This window comes from Stegostoma tigrinum, chromosome 43, assembly GCF_030684315.1.
Source record: "Stegostoma tigrinum isolate sSteTig4 chromosome 43, sSteTig4.hap1, whole genome shotgun sequence".
In the NCBI taxonomy this organism is placed as follows: domain Eukaryota; kingdom Metazoa; phylum Chordata; class Chondrichthyes; order Orectolobiformes; family Stegostomatidae; genus Stegostoma; species Stegostoma tigrinum.
The window spans coordinates 12,272,154-12,287,055 of record NC_081396.1 but is presented as its reverse complement, the minus strand read 5'-3'; the positions used below and the strand labels follow the sequence as shown (position 1 = coordinate 12,287,055).

The following is a 14,902-nucleotide window of genomic DNA, read 5'->3' as shown; positions in this document are numbered from 1 at the left end:
AGAGGAAGAACCGGTTAGGGAGGCAGAGACAGGTTGGACTGGTTTTGGGATGCAGTGGGTGGGGGGGGGGGGGGGGGGGGGGGGGGAAGAGCTGGGCTGGTTGTGTGGTGCAGTGGGGGGAGGGGATGAACTGGGCTGGTTTAGGGATGCAGTGGGGGAAGGGGAGATTTTGAAACTGGTGAAGTCCACATTGATACCATATGGCTGCAGGGTTCCCAGGCGGAATATGAGTTGCTGTTCCTGCAACCTTCGGGTGGCATCATTGTGGCAGTGCAGGAGGCCCATGATGGACATGTCATCTAAAGAATGGGAGGGGGAGTGGAAATGGTTTGCGACTGGGAGGTGCAGTTGTTTATTGCGAACCGAGCAGAGGTGTTCTGCAAAGCGGTCCCCAAGCCTCCGCTTGGTTTCCCCAATGTAGAGGAAGCCGCACCGGGTACAGTGGATGCAGTATACCACATTGGCAGATGTGCAGGTGAACCTCTGCTTAATGTGGAATGTCATCTTGGGGCCTGGGATGGGGGTGAGGGAGGTGGTGTGGGGACAAGTGTAGCATTTCCTGCGGTTGCAGGGGAAGGTGCCGGGTGTGGTGGGGTTGGAGGGCAGTGTGGAGCGAACAAGGGAGTCACGGAGAGAGTGGTCTCTCCGGAAAGCAGACAGGGGAGGGGATGGAAAAATGTCTTGGGTGGTGGGGTCGGATTGTAAATGGCGGAAGTGACGGAGGATAATGCGTTGTATCCGGAGGTTGGTAGGGTGGTGTGTGAGAACGAGGGGGATCCTCTTGGGGCGGTTGTGGCGGGGGCGGGGTGTGAGGGATGTGTCGCGGGAAATGCGGGAGACGCGGTCAAGGGCGTTCTCAATCACCGTGGGGGGAAAGTTGCGGTCCTTAAAGAACTTGGACATCTGGGATGTGCGGGAGTGGAATGTCTTATCGTGGGAGCAGATGCGGCGGAGGCGGAGGAATTGGGAATAGGGGATGGAATTTTTGCAGGAGGGTGGGTGGGAGGAGGTGTATTCTAGGTAGCTGTGGGAGTCGGTGGGCTTGAAATGGACATCAGTTACAAGCTGGTTGCCTGAGATGGAGACTGAGAGGTCCAGGAAGGTGAGGGATGTGCTGGAGATGGCCCAGGTGAACTGAAGGTTGGGGTGGAAGGTGTTGGTGAAGTGGATGAACTGTTCGAGCTCCTCTGGGGAGCAAGAGGCGGCGCCGATACAGTCATCAATGTACCGGAGGAAGAGGTGGGGTTTGGGGCCTGTGTAGGTGCGGAAGATGGACTGTTCCAAGTGGAACAGTCCATCTTCCGCACCTACACAGGCCCCAAACCCCACCTCTTCCTCCGGTACATTGATGACTGTATCGGCGCCGCCTCTTGCTCCCCAGAGGAGCTCGAACAGTTCATCCACTTCACCAACACCTTCCACCCCAACCTTCAGTTCACCTGGGCCATCTCCAGCACATCCCTCACCTTCCTGGACCTCTCAGTCTCCATCTCAGGCAACCAGCTTGTAACTGATGTCCATTTCAAGCCCACCGACTCCCACAGCTACCTAGAATACACCTCCTCCCACCCACCCTCCTGCAAAAATTCCATCCCCTATTCCCAATTCCTCCGCCTCCGCCGCATCTGCTCCCACGATAAGACATTCCACTCCCGCACATCCCAGATGTCCAAGTTCTTTAAGGACCGCAACTTTCCCCCCACGGTGATTGAGAACGCCCTTGACCGCGTCTCCCGCATTTCCCGCGACACATCCCTCACACCCCGCCCCCGCCACAACCGCCCCAAGAGGATCCCCCTCGTTCTCACACACCACCCTACCAACCTCCGGATACAACGCATTATCCTCCGTCACTTCCGCCATTTACAATCCGACCCCACCACCCAAGACATTTTTCCATCCCCTCCCCTGTCTGCTTTCCGGAGAGACCACTCTCTCCGTGACTCCCTTGTTCGCTCCACACTGCCCTCCAACCCCACCACACCCGGCACCTTCCCCTGCAACCGCAGGAAATGCTACACTTGTCCCCACACCTCCTCCCTCACCCCCATCCCAGGCCCCAAGATGACATTCCACATTAAGCAGAGGTTCACCTGCACATCTGCCAATATGGTATACTGCATCCACTGTACCCGGTGCGGCTTCCTCTACATTGGGGAAACCAAGCGGAGACTTGGGGACCGCTTTGCAGAACACCTCCGCTCAGTTCGCAACAAACAACTGCACCTCCCAGTCGCAAACCATTTCCACTCCCCCTCCCATTCTCTTGATGACATGTCCATCATGGGCCTCCTGCACTGCCACAATGATGCCACCCGAAGGTTGCAGGAACAGCAACTCATATTCCGCCTGGGAACCCTGCAGCCATATGGTATCAATGTGGACTTCACCAGTTTCAAAATCTCCCCTTCCCCCACTGCATCCCTAAACCAGCCCAGTTCATCCCCTCCCCCCACTGCACCACACAACCAGCCCAGCTCTTCCCCCCCCCCCACCCACTGCATCCCAAAACCAGTCCAACCTGTCTCTGCCTCCCTAACCGGTTCTTCCTCTCACCCATCCCTTCCTCCCACCCCAAGCCGCACCCCCAGCTACCTACTAACCTCATCCCACCTCCTTGACCTGTCCGTCTTCCCTGGACTGACCTATCCCCTCCCTACACCCTCTCCACCTATCTTCTTCACTCTCCATCTTCGGTCCGCCTCCCCCTCTCTCCCTATTTATTCCAGTTCCCTCCCCCCATCCCCCTCTCTGATGAAGGGTCTAGGCCCGAAACGTCAGCTTTTGTGCTCCTGAGATGCTGCTTGGCCTGCTGTGTTCATCCAGCCTCACATTTTATTATCTTACCAGGATGTTGCCTGGTTGGGAGCAAAGGTCTTATGAGGAAAGGCTGAGGGACTTGGGTCTGTTCTCATTGGAGAGAAGGCTAAGGAGGGATTTAAAAGAGACATACAAGTTGATCAGGGGATTAGATAGAATGGACAGTGAGAGTCCTTTTCGTAGGATGATGATGTCAGCTTGTACAGGGGGCATAGCTGTAAATTGAGGGGTGATAGATTTAAGACAGATGTCAGAGGCAGGTTCTTTACTCAGAGTGGTAAGGGCATGGAATGTCCGGCCTGCCAATGTAGTTAACTCAGCCACATTAGGGGCATTTAAACAGTCCTTGGATAAGCATATGGATGACGACGGGGTAATGTAGGGGGATGGGCTTAGATTAGTTCATAGGTCAGCGCAACATCGAGGGCCGAAGGACCTGTTCTTGCGCTGTATTGGTCTATGTTCTATTGACGGGTGATGGTCCGGAAGAAGAGAGGAGGAGGTATTTGAGGGCTGACACTCAGCCTCTGCATTGCAGAGGTCAGGCTGCAACAGCGCCACCCTTACCAGCAGGCTTAATTAGCAAAGTCAGGGTTGGATCCAAGAGCACGGAGTACAGTCAGTTCCCTGGAGGAGAAGCTGGAAGTAGGTTGTGGGGGTGGGAAAGAGAAATTGAGGCGACGAGAAAAATGATACGTCGACGGCTCTGAATAAACGGACTGAGTTCAAGTACAAAGCCAGAGAGAAGGAGAACAGCCGGAGGGTGAGTCTTGGAGCTGGGAGTAAAGTCGGTGGTTCGGGGAGAGGGGTCTTGTCAGACACGGGCACAAAGGAGAAGGCAGAGCATTAATTTGCTCCGGCATTGTTTGTTCGGTCCTCCGAAAACCACCCCCTGTTTCCTATTAGTCCGGAGCTGCTGTCAATCACTGGTTCCCATCGTGAGCTGGAGCATGTTCAAGGCAGGCCTCACGGTTGGAGTCAAAACGGTCGGGCCTATTTGTGTGATAACCTGGTGAGGCCGCCTCAGAGAAAACAGACATAGGTTGCCGAGGGTTCACACACTCTCCCGGACGAGAATACAGTGAGTACCGACTGAAACCTACCTTCGCGGCGTTTAATCAGACAGCAGCCTCTCGGATGGCTCGCTCACAACAACCGAGCACAGGGCCGCCCCCTTCACTGGAGCGGGTCAACAGCGCCGTGCATGCGCAAAGTGGTGATGGCACCGCCTCTCGGTCGCTCCCATTGGTGGGAGGACCAGCCGCCCCAGCTCGGTCCTCCAGGCTCTCCCCATCTTCCTATTGGTCGGCAGCAGTCGATCAGTCAGTTTGAATGTGAGTTACTGAATGTGCAGTGAGATCCCTGGTGCACTGTCTCCAGTCGTTCCAAATTATCTAAAGGGAAATATCCAACACACTGGAATTGGAGAGTGGGCATTTTGAGCATTAGAAGGTTAGGAGAAGAAAGTGTTGTATAAAAAAAACTGGACAACAAAACCAAAGAACTGCGGATGATGGAAATCAGTAAAGAAAACGAAATGCAGCATCTGTGGAAAGAAAGCACACCTAACGTTTTGGATCTAGTGACTCTGCAGAGGTGGTAGGAGTGATAATGGGAACTGCAGATGCTGGAGAATCTGAGATAACAAGGTGTAGAGCTGGATGAACACAGCAGGCCAAGCAGCATCAGAGGAGCAGGAAAGCTGACGTTTCGTCAGCTGAATGGACCATTCAGAATTTCTGAAGAAGGGTTCAGACCCGACACGTCGTCTTTCCTGCTCCTCTGATGCTGGTTGGCCTGCTGTGTTCATCCAGTTGTCCACCTTGTTATCTCGCTCTTTCCGCAGAATTTTTATTTGTAATTGGCTCAACAGCAGATGGAGCTGGATATACTTCCCCTACCTGTGTGCAACAGGGAGAACTGAAGCTTTTATTATTTGCCCCAGAGCCCAGGTATGAGATGTGTTACAAGTGAACTCGCTTTTGTAATTTTTTGACGTCATAAATTAACGTACCGTTTTCCTGTGATGTCACTGTTTTGATTTGTTTCCCAGTCGTCAGTCCCCGGAAGGCGCAAGCTGTCAAACTAGGAATCCTCTCTGCTCAGCTGAAGGTGAAGAATGTAGCCTTACGAACAATAAACTCCGTAAAATGACCTTACAAATCATGGGCAAGGCAAAAAACAAAAAAAAAATGCACTTGTTAGCGAGTTTTGAGAAGATTTGTAGCTCAGGTTGGGTTTCTGGATGTGAGTTTGCTCGCTGAGCTGGAAGGTTAGTTTTCAGATGTTTCGTCACTTTTTTTTATTTGAAAAAATATACTTTATTCATGGAACGTACAAAAAAAAATTTATACACCTACCCAGTCATGCAAGTCGCTCCGGGTTACCTAGGGGGTACGTACACCAACTAAAGGCAGAATAAAAACAACGAAGAAAAAAAAACAAAGCAAAGAAAATACCCCGGCAGTCGTCTCCCCGCACAGTCCCCGTTGGCCCCCACACCAGTTGGGGAAGGCACCAACTGGGCCCAGTTACCAGACAGGGCCCTTTTTTCTATTCTGGACGAGGGGTTTCATACCGTGGTCTTTCCCCACCGTGCCTTGGCAGCGGCTGCCCCAAGCTTTAGCGCGTCCCTCAGCACGTAGTCCTGGACCTTGGAGTGCGCCAGTCTGCAACACCCGGCCGGGGTCAGTTCTTTCAGCTGGCAGACCAGCAAGTTGTGGGCAGACCAAAGAATGTCTTTCACCGCATTGATAGTCCTCCAGGCTCGGTGTGCGTCCCGGGAAACAGCCCGTAGAGCACGGAGTCCCGTGTCACGGAGCTGCTTGGGACGAACCTCGACAAATACCACTGCATCCCCCTGCCAAGAGGTCCGGGTAGTCTGGCAGTCATTTCGGAACATTATTCCAACGAGCCACCACACACTGCAGCACAGAGGAACTACAAAGAGCAGAAGAAAATCACCTGTACAGCGTATTCAAAAAGAACGGGTGCCCAATGAACACAGTCCGCCGATTCCTCAGCAACAAACCCAAACAAACAATGAAAACGGGCCCAGAAACCATAACCACTCTCCCCTACATCAAAGACATTTCCGAAATGGCTGCCAGATTATTCGGACCTTTTGGCATCGGGGTAGCCCACAAACCCACCAACACATTAAAACAGCAGCTAATGAACTTAAAAGACCTGATACAGACAACAAGCAAAACGAACATCATCTACAAAATACCTAGCAAGAACGGTGACAAACACTACATTGGACAAACAGGCAGAAAGCTAACCACCGGGATACATGAACATCAACTAGCCACAAAACGACATAACCCACTATCACTCGTATCCTTACATACAGATGAGGAAGGACACCACTTTGATTGGGACAACACATCCATCCTAGGACAAGCCAAACAGAGACACGCACGAGAATTCCTAGAAGCATGGCATTCCAACCAGAACTCCATCAACAAACACATTGATTTGGAGCCAATCTACCATCCTCTGAGAAAAAGAACAGGAAATGACATCACCAACCCAAGGAAACCTAAACAGATAAATAGAAAGCGGGACATAACACCAGCGCTTCGTCGGAGGCTCACTGATGATGTTACCTAGAATGGTGATGAAACATCTGGGAACAAACCTTACAGCTCAGTGAACCAGCTTACATCTGGAACAAAATAAAGACCCACTCTCTTGTGGACCAAGAGGAGGAGAGCGCTGTGTTGGAGGTGAAAGGAGGACGTCGGGTTGGCTGTGCACCCTTGCGACCAGTGGATCTTAATGCTGGCTTCGGCCTAACGCTGGTTCAGGGGATCAGCCAACCTGCAATGATGACTGTGGCAAGTGCTCATGCCCCAGGTCAGGGGGTTCGGAACACCATCTGTGTTTCCGTGAAGAAGGTGAATGAAGGTGCACCTGTGGATCGCACCTTCTTCGTGAAGAGGGTCCTGTTGGACTGTTGTGGGTTCGCTGCTGCAGACATTTACTGCCTGCAGGATTTTTCCAGAGGAGGTTTTTACGACGTAACCTTCTGGAGTGCCAAGCTTTGTGAGCGCTTCATGGAGGTTTTCAAGGAGGAAGGAGGTGAGGGCCCCCTCTCTGTATTGACCGCTGTCCCGCTGTTTGTGATGCTGGTGCAGAGGAGCCGTATGGTGACTGTACACATGTACAACCCGCATGTGCCAGCAGTTGATGTCCTGACCTTCCTTGGAAGGTACATGAAGGTGGAAGGCGACCTAACCGACAACTTGGACCCCTATGGCATCTGGACCAGTAAGAGGCAGGCCAAGGTGACGCTGAGGATGGGCGCGGACGGGAACATCGTACACCCACCATCCAGCTTCGCGATCGGTGGGAGCAAGGGCTACCTGACCTACGCAGGGCAACCTAAAGTCTGCCATGCCTGTGGTAGGTCAGGTCACGTGGCGGCCGACTGCAAAGCCACCATCTGCAGGGAGGAGGGACACCTTGCCAAGGATTGCCCACGAGAAAAAAGCTGCAACCTTTGCGGGGAAGCAGGCTACCTCTATAGGGCATGCCTGCGGTGGGGGACCACCTACGCCCAGGTTGCCGGCAGGGGCAATGCGGGCCCAGCCCCCGCCGGAGGAGAGGAAGGCACCAGGGCCCTGCAGGGACCCCACTAATGTGCAGGAGGGCCAGGTCGTGCAGGAGTGCCCAGCCCCGCAGGATGGGCCCGAGGCCAACAAAGCGCCCTTGCAGCTTCGCTCCCCCCCCCACCCCCGACAACCCGGAGTCAATGGAGGCGGCAACAGGCGACCCAGGGGAGTGGACAACGGTCCGGAAAGCGAGGAGGAAGGTGCGTCGGCGGGCCCAGGAACCACAACCATCAGGCGGGAAGCGGCATCTACGGGGGGCTATAAGAGCTTCTCCGATGAGGGAGATTCGGAGGGGGCCCACCCAAAGCAGAAGCTAAAGATCTCGAGGGAGAAGGAAAGCAGCACCCCGCTTCCAGGTGACGGGAGGCATCCTGAGGCTCCATCCGACACCCAGCCACGCGCCACTGGGGCAGGAACTTCCAGGCGGGAAGGAGGAAACAGCGCGTCCCCAGCCTGACCCAGAGCCGGACTTCCGTGCCTCCATACCCCCGACGGGGGGATGCCACCCGGAAGGCAGCACGGATGGTTTCCTCTGCCCGGAGAGCATCCAGCAGTTAGCCCGAGCAATGGGCATGAAGGGACAGATGGAGGGGCTGGACCTTGGACTTGGGGAGGGTACTGCAGTCACTGCCCACAATGGGGGTACGAGTTGCGAGCATTAATGTGCGCAGCGTCAAGTCCACGGCGAGATGAGCGTCCATGTTGGCCTACCTGACCACCATCAAGGCGGACCTCCTGTTTCTGCAGGAGTGCGGGATACTGCACCTCGGCAGGTACGGGAAGTGGTCCAGTGCCTGGACCTGTGGGCCTTCGATCTGGTCGGGAGGTAACGACTGTCGTTCCTCGGGCCTGGCTATTCTGCTGCGGGGGCGCAACTTCACCATCTCTCAAGTTTGGGAGGTGGTGGGGGGGCGCCTCCTAGTGGCTGACGTCACCTACAGGAACGCTCCCCTGAGGCTGATCAACGTGTACGCCCCACTGGTACAGAGTGAGCGGTTGGCCGTCCTGCAGCGGCTTCCACCCCTGCTGGCTACCTCCAGGCCGGTCATCCTAGGCGGAGACTTCAACTCCATCATCGATGCAGATGGAAGATCCAGCGTGGGGCAGCGGGTGGGGGCAGTCAACTGGACGTCACGTCCAGATTCCTGATGGGCATGGTGAAGGACGCCAAGCCGCTCAACGTCTTCAACGCCCCTGCAGACGGAGCGCAGCGAAGATACACCTGGTCACGGCCAGACGGGTCTATTCGCTCAAGGATAGACTTCCTGTTTGTGTCACGGGCATTCTCGGTCAGGTCCACCGGCGTCGAGCCGGCGTTCTTCTCTGACCACTGCCTCCTGCTGGCCGACTGTCACTTACAAGACGACCAGCCGGCCGGCAAGGGGACGTGGAAGCTCAACATGACTCTGTTGACCCCAGCGAACGTCAAGGAGCTTAAGAGAAAGTACGCCGGTTGGAGAACCGTGAAACCCCTCTTTGAGTCTCCGGGCGACTGGTGGGAGACGGTGAAGGAGAACATCGAGAGGTTCTTTGTCCTCAAGGGTGTTCGAAAGGTGAGAGAGAGGCGGGGAAAGCTGTCGCGACTCCAGAAAAGGGTGCAGAACCTGCTCTTTCTGCAGTTGATGGGGGTTGATGTCACGGAGGACCTCCACGAGGTGAGGGGCCAGCAAGCCTCGCTCTTCGCCGCGGAGGTCTCCAAGATAATCTTCCGGTCCAGGGTCCGCACGTGGAGCAAAACGAGACGTGCTCGCGTTTCTTCTTTCAGAAAGTGCACAAAGAGAGCTCTGTGCTTAGCCGGCTGAAGGAGGACGACGGCTCGGTGATGTGGTCTCGGCCCGATATTTTGAGGATCAGCAGATCCTTCTATGCCGGACTGTACGACACGAAGCCCACGGACAGCACGGCCTCCGAGTCGCGCCTGTCGTCTATCATGGAGGTCTTAGACGATGGCACGAGGGAGTGGCTGGACCGGCCGACATCCCTGGACGAGCTGACCAGAGCCCTCAAGTCCTTGGAGAGGAATAGGACTCACGGGAGCGACGGCTTACCGGTCGAGCTGTATTCCGCTTTGTGGGACCTGGTCGGCCAGGATCTGCTGGAGGTGTACGATAGTGCGCTTCGGGCAGGGGAAATTTGCAAGTCCATGAGGAAGGACATCATCACCCTCATTTACAAGAGGGAGGGGGGAGAGAGGAGAAACTAAGAATTGGCGTCACATTTCACTATTGAACGTGGACTACAAAATCCTTGCCAAAGTCATAGCCAACCGGGTTAGGTCTGTCCTGGAGTCAGTGATTCACCCTGACGAAACCTGTGCTGTGCTGGGCAGGAAGATCACTGAGAGCCTCGCACTCATCAGGGATACCATCGCCTACGTACAGGACAGGCGGTTGGACACCTGCCTCGTCAGCCTGGACCAGGAGAAGGCCTTCGACAGGGTCTCTCATGCTTACATGAGGGACGTCCTCTCCAAATTGGGGTTCGGGGAGGGCATCCGCAATTGGATCCGGCTGCTCTAAACCAACATCATTAGTGCATTCTCGATCAACGGGTGGGAATCGGTCGGTTTTCCCGTCAGATCTGGAGTCAGGCAGGGCTGCCCGCGCTCTCCTGCCTTGGTCGTGTGCTGTGTGGAGCCCTTCACCGCATCCATCAGGAAGGACGTGAGCCTGAAGGGCGTGACTATCCCAGGCAGCGGAGGCCTTCAGGTCAAGACCTCCCTGTACATGGACAATGTCGCCATCTTCTGCACCGATCGTCGGTCGGTGAGTAGACTGTTGGATATCTGCGGCCAGTTTGAACTGGCCTCGGGTGCCAAAGTCAGTAGGGGTAAGAGCGAGGTCATGTTCTTCGGGAACTGGGACGACCGCTCCTTCATCCCCTTCACCATCAGGACGGACTACCTGAAGGTGCTGGAGAATGCACTAATGATGTTGGTTTAGAGCAGCCGGATCCAATTGCGGATGCCCTCCCCGATCCTCGGTGGAGCTGGGGCATGCACTAAGACTTGGGAGGAGCGTATCGCCAAACTGAAGCAGAAGCTGTGCAGGTGGACACTCCGGTCCCTCTCCATCGCCAAACTGAAGCAGAAGCTGGGCAGGTGGACGCTCCGGTCCCTCTCCGTCGCAGGTAAGAACCTGGTTGTCAGGTGCAAGGGGCTTTCGGTACTGTTGTATGTGGCGCAGGCCTGGCCTATTCCCTGGACCTGCACCGCTGCGGTCACCCGGGCCATCTTCCACTTCATTTGGGGGTCGAGGATGGACCGGGTCTGCAGGGACACCATGTACAAAGACCTGGAAAATGGTGGAAAGGACGTACCGAACGCCACCCTCGTCCTGACGGCTACCTTTGCGTGTGGCTGCATCAAGCTGTACGTAGATCGTCAGTACGCAAACACCAAGTGTCACTACTGAGGTTCTACCTGTCCCCGGTGTTGCGAAGGATGGGCCTGGCCTCGTTGCCGCGGAACGCTCCGAGTAGTTGGACCGTTCCGTACCACCTGTCCTTCCTGGAAAAATTATTGAAAGGAAACACCTTTGACCACAAGGCCGTCAGGCAGAGGTCAGCACGTAGTATCCTCGAGACCCTTCGGGAAAAGGAGAGGGTGGATCCTGCTGTGTGGTTCCCCACGCAGACTGCCAAAGTCATTTGGCAGAATTCCCCATCGCCAGAACTTTCAAACAAGCACAAGGACATTGCTTGGCTGGCGGTGAGAGGGGCTCTGCCAGTGAGATCCTTTATGCATGCCCGGAATCTCTGCGCCACCGCATGCTGCCCTCGAGGTGGCTGCGGGGGGGACGAGACTGTCCATCACCTCTTTCTGGAGTGCGCCTATGCGCAGGAGGTCTGGAGGGGGATGCAGTGGTATTTGTCGAGGTTCGTCCCGAGCAGCTCCGTGATGCAGGACTCCGTGCTCTATGGGCTGTTTCCCGGGACGCACACCGAGACCAACATCAACTGCGCCTGGAGGACCATCAATGCGGTGAAAGATACTCTTTGGTCTGCCCGCAACTTGCTGGTCTGCCAGCTGAAAAAACTGACCCCAACCGAATGTTGCAGACTGGCGCACTCCAAGGTCCAGGACTACGTGCTGAGGGACGCGCTAAAGCTTGGGGCAGCCACCGCCAAAGCGCGGTGGGGAAAGACCACGGTATGAACCCCCTTGTCCAGAATAGAAAAAAGGGCCCTATCTGGTAACTGGGCCCAGCTGGCGCCTTCCCCAACTGGTCAGGGGGCCAACGGGGACTGTGCGCGGTGACGACTGCCGGGGTATTTTCTTTGCTTTTTTTTTCTTCTTTTTTTTTTCCTTTATTTGGTGTATGTACCCCCTGGATAACCCGGAGCGGCTTGCACGACTGGGTAGGTGTATAAATATGTTTTATTTTTTGTACTTCTTATGAACAAAGTATATTTTTTCAAATAAAAAAAGTGACAAAACGTCTGAAAACTAACCTTCCAACTCAGCAAGCAAACTCACATCCAAAATACCCTTGTGCATAGAATTCGAGTTGTTTTCTTGATTTACAGCAACACCTACTCACACCGGCAGTACCTAATTCTGGATGTGCCTTCCCCTAACTGCTTATGCAAAGTGCAATGATTGTTTTGTTCTTAGTCACAAAGAAACTGTGCTCCTTGTAGTTAAGTAGGCAATAAGGTAGATCATATAATCCCCACTGTGTGGAAGCAGGCCATTCTGGGCATTGAGTTCACACTGACCTTCTGAAAACCATCCTACCCAGACTCATCCCCATTCCCTCTACAATATCCCTGTGACCCTGCTTTTCCCATGGTTAAACCACCGAGCCTGCACATCTTTGGACTTTGGGAGGAAACTGGAGCAACTAGCAGAAACCCCTACACACAGAGACAACGTGCAAACTCCACAAAGTTACCAAGGCTGGGATCAAACCTGGCTTCCTGGTGCCGTGAGGCAGTAGTGCTAAGCACTGAGCCACTGTGCTGCCCAATGATGTTTTGGAGACTTTGAGAGATCTTCAGAATAAACTAATCTTAGATACTTATAAAGACTTGATGTTTAATAGAAAACTGATTCATATATTTTTTTTATCACCAAAAGTTAAACAGACTTGTGCTGTTTATAAATGATAAGACATCATCAGAAAACAGACTCTAGAAAATGTTGTTTGGAGATGGATGTCAGTAACTCAAACTCCCACTCCTAAAGTTACTTGGGAACTCACTGCTGTTTAATCAGTCCTCCTGAACCAGAAAATCCCAATTCACATGCTGTGCAGGTGGATAGTTTATATCCAGTGTAACTGTGTCAATTGTAAAATGATGTTGTGATCAATTCCATGACAGACACAATATTAACATGTTAACTATGATATCAGCAGCTTTAAAAAAAGCAGAGTTTAATAACAAACAGATCAGTGCTGATACATTTTTTTTCATTGATGTAAGTGATTTGGATGTGAAGGAATGGTTAGTAAGTTTGCAGTTGACACCAAAATAGTTGATATGGTAGAGAGTAAAGGATACCTCAGAGTACAACAATCCTTGAACAGATGGGCCAATGGGCCATGAGTAGTAGATGTATTTAATTTAGACAAAAATGAAGTATTGCATTTTGGTCAGGCAAACTGGGGTAGATTAGATTAGATTACCTGTGTGGAAACAGGTCCTTTGGTCCAACAAGTCCGCACTGCCTCTTGAAGCATCCCACCCAAACCCATCCCCCAGAACCCACACACCGCTATGGGCAATTTAATGTGGCTGATCCACCTAGCCTGCACATCTTTGGACTGTGGCAGGAAACCGGAGCGGCCAGAGGAAACCTACATAGGCACGGGGAGAATGTGCAAACTCCACACAGACAGTCGCCTGAGGCTGGAATTGAACCTGGGTCCCTGGTGCTGTGAGGCTGCAGTACTAACCACTGAGCCACCGTGCTAGTAGGGCTTCCAGAGTCAATGGTAAGGCCCTGGGGAGAGTTGCCAAACAAAGACACCTGGAGTGTAGTTGTGTATTTCCTTGACAGTGGAGTCACAGGTAGATAGGGTGGTGAAGAAGACTTTGACGTACTTGCCTTCATTGGCCAGTGCATTGATATACGAGTTGGGACATCATGTTTCAGCAGTAGGTGACATTGGTGAGACCACTATTGAAATACTGTATATAATTCCGGTCCCCCTGCTGTCGGAACGATGTTGTTAAACTTGAAAGTGTACAGAAAAGATTTACAAACATGTTGGTAAGACGTGGGGTGGGAGTGTGTGCTGCATTTAGATATAGGGAGAAGCTGAATAGGTTGGGGCAGTTTTATTTGCGGGCATCGGAGGTTGATGGGTGATTTTATAGAAGTTTATGAAATCATGAGGGGCATAGATAAGTTGAAGAAGGGTTGAGACCTGAAACATCAGCTTTCCTGCTCCTCTGATGCTGCTTGGCCTGCTGTTTTCATCTAGCTCTACACCTTGTTGTCTTAAATAGCCAAGATCTTTTACCCCAGGGTAGGGGAGTCAAAAGCCCAAGTGCACAGGTTTAGATGAGAGGGGAAAGATTTAGAAGGGACCTAAGGGGCAATGTTTTCATGCAGAGGGTGGTGTGTGTATAGAACAAGCTGCCAGAGGAAGTGGTTGAGCCGGGTACAATTTCAATATTTAAAAGCCATCTAGATTGATATATGAATAGATATGAAGTGTTTAGAAGCATACGGGACAGGTAAATGGGATTAGATTAGTTTAGGATATTTGGGTGGTGCAGATGAGTTGGACTGAAGGCTCTGTTACCCTGCTGTATGGGTCTGACTCTGATTCTTTCACTGATGTGACTAAGAGTAAAATCTTTCACCTGTGGTCTTTGTGAATTCATCGGTATTTTAGCAGGATTGGTGACTGAGGAAATCCTTTGCATACACAGAGAAAGAGAGCATATTCTCCCAGCATAATCTCACTGGCGCATTAACACGTTTGATGAAACATAAAAGCTTTTTGCACAGTCGGAGCAGGGGAACAGTTTCTACCCATTGTGTATTTGCTGGTGTACCAGCAAGCTGGATGACTGAGTGAATCCCTTCCCAAACTGGGAGCAGTTGAATGATTTCTCCCCAATGTTTCATTGATGGTATGCCAAAAGGTTTGTTGAATCAATAAAGCTTTTTCCACACACAGAGCAGATGAATGGCCTCTTCTCAATGTGAACTCACTGGTGTACCAGAAAGTGCAATGACCACGTGAACCCCTTCCCACATTCAGAGCAGGTGAATGGTTTTTCCCGTGTGAACTGACTCATATCTCAGCAGCTTGACAACAATTTGAATTCCTCCACAGATTATATTCCTCCACAGCAGGTATATTACCTCTAATCCCATTGCTCTGATTTTGCACACTAACAGTTATGTGGGACATTATCAAAAGTATACTGAAAATCCAAACTTCCCCCACCTATTGTTGTGCTATACCTATTTTACCTGTTATATCCTCAAACACATTCAATAG

General features: G+C 52.6%; 1 protein-coding gene across 1 annotated transcript in view; it reads right to left on the bottom strand.

The window, feature by feature from the left end:
• The window catches only part of LOC125448866 (zinc finger protein 91-like), a 46,306-nt gene extending 42,288 nt beyond the window's left edge, over positions 1 to 4,018 (bottom strand). The window contains exon 1 of the mRNA XM_059641844.1: positions 3,924 to 4,018. The gene's annotated coding sequence lies outside the window, so the exon portion shown is untranslated. The remainder of the gene's footprint in view (positions 1 to 3,923) is intronic.
• Between the last annotated feature and the right edge of the window lie 10,884 nt (positions 4,019 to 14,902).